Here is a 2,194-nt window from a genome sequence, read left to right as displayed (position 1 = left end):
TGTTTTGATTATTGTCACTTTGTAGTATAATTTGAAGTTGGGCAGAGTGATGCCTCCAGCCTCATTCTTTTTTCTCAGGATGGCTTTGGCAACTCAGGGTCCTTTGTGCTTCCATACAAATCTGATGATTTTTTGTTTTATTTCTTGAAACAATGCCAATGAGATTTTGATGGGAAATGCATTAAATCTATGTAATGCTTTAGGCAATATAATCATTTTAACTATGTTGGTTCTTCCAATCCAAGAACACAGAATATCTTTTCATTTCTTTGTATCTTCTTCAATTTCTTTTAATAGGGTCTTGTAGTTTTCATTATATAGGTCCTTCACATGTTTCATTAGATTTATTCCTAGGTATTTTATTCTTTTTGTTGCAATTGCAAAAGGAATTATTTTTTTCCCCTTCTTTTTCTGACACTTTGTTATTAGAGTATAGGAACACTGTAGATTTTTGAACATTGATTTTGTACCCAGAAAATTTACTGCATTAACTTATTGTATTTAGTAGTGTTCTTGTGGAGTCTTTAGGGTTTTCTATATAGAGAATCATGTCATCCACAAATAGTGACAATTTGACTTTTTTGTTTCCTATTCGGATGCCTTTTATATCTTTCTCTTGTTTGCTTGCACTTGCGAGGACTTCCAATGTTATACTGAATAACAGTGGAGAGAGTGGACAGCCTCGCCTTGTTCCTGATCTTAGAGGGAAAGTTTTTAGTTTTTCACCATTAAGTATAATGTTGGCTGAAAGTTTGTCATGTATGGCCTTTATTATGTTAAGGTACTTCCCTTCTATACTGATTTTATTAAGTGTTTTGATCATAAATGGATGCTGTATGTTGTCAAAGGCTTTTTGTGCATCTATTGATATGATCATATGATTCATATGTTTTAATTTGTTTATGTGGTGTATCACATTAATTGATTTGTGTATGTTGAACTATCCCTGTGCCTCTGGGATAAGCCCACTTGATCGTGGTATATAATCTTTTTAATATGTTACTATATTCAGTTTGCTGGTATCTTGTTTAAGATTTTTGCATCTGTGTACATGAGAGATATTGGTGTGTAGTTTTCTCTTTTTTTGTTATCTTTACCAGGTTTTGGTATCAGAGTAATATTGGTCTCATAAAATGAGTTGACAAGTATTACCTCCTCTTCAATTTTTTGAAAGAGTTTGAGGAGAATAGATATTAAATATTTAAATATTTGGTAGAATTTACTGGTGAAGCCATCTGGTCCTGGACTTTTACTTTTCGGTAGGTTTTTGATGATTGTTTCAACTTCCATACTGCTGATTGACCCATTTACATTGTCCATATCTTTTTGATTCAGTCTAGGAAGGTTGTATTTTCCTAAGAACTGGTTCATTACTTCTAGGCTATTGAATTTAGTGTTATATACTTTTTCATAGTATCCTTCTATGATCCTTTGTATTTCTACAGTGTCTGTCATAATTTCCCCTCTTTCATCCCTGATTTTGTTTATTTGTGTCTTTAGTGAGTCTAGCCAAAGAGTTGTCAATTTTATTAACCTTCTCAAAGAACCAACTCTTTGTTGCATTTATTTTTTCTATTTTGTTTTGTTTTGTTTTGTTTTCAATTTCATTTATTTCTGCTCTAAGTCTGATTATTTCTTTCCTTTTTCTGACTTTAGGCCTCATTTGTTCTTCCTTTTCTAGTTTTTTAAGATGAGGTGTTAGGTTGTTTATTTGGGCTCCTTCTTGTTTTTGAGGTAGGCCTGTAATGACATGAACTTTCCTCTTGTAACTGCTTTTGCCGTGTCCCAAAAGTTTTGATATGTTGTATTATCATTATCATTCGTTTGTATATATCTCTTGATCTCTCTTTTTTATTTCTTCTCTGATCCAGTTATTCTTCAGTAGTATCTTGTTTAAACTCCATGTATTTGTGGTTCTTCCTGATTTCTTTTTGCAGTTGTTCTCTAGTTTCAAAGCATTATGATCAGAGAATATTGTTGGTATGATTTCAACTCTCTTATGTTTGTTGAGGCTATTTGTGTCCCAGTATGTGGTCCACCCCTGAGAATGTATAAGCAGCTGTTTTGGGATGAAGGCTCTGTGCATGTCAATTATGTCCAGTTGGTCTAATGTGTCATTTAAGGATGTTATTTCCTTATTGATTTTCTCTTTGGATGATCTGTCCATATCCAACAGTGGGGTATTTAGGTCCCT

This window comes from Pteropus vampyrus, unplaced genomic scaffold (genome assembly GCF_000151845.1).
Source record: "Pteropus vampyrus isolate Shadow unplaced genomic scaffold, Pvam_2.0 Scaffold504, whole genome shotgun sequence".
NCBI classification, from domain to species: Eukaryota; Metazoa; Chordata; class Mammalia; order Chiroptera; family Pteropodidae; genus Pteropus; species Pteropus vampyrus.
The sequence above is the reverse complement of the archived record's forward strand: the minus strand, read 5'-3'. Positions refer to the sequence as shown.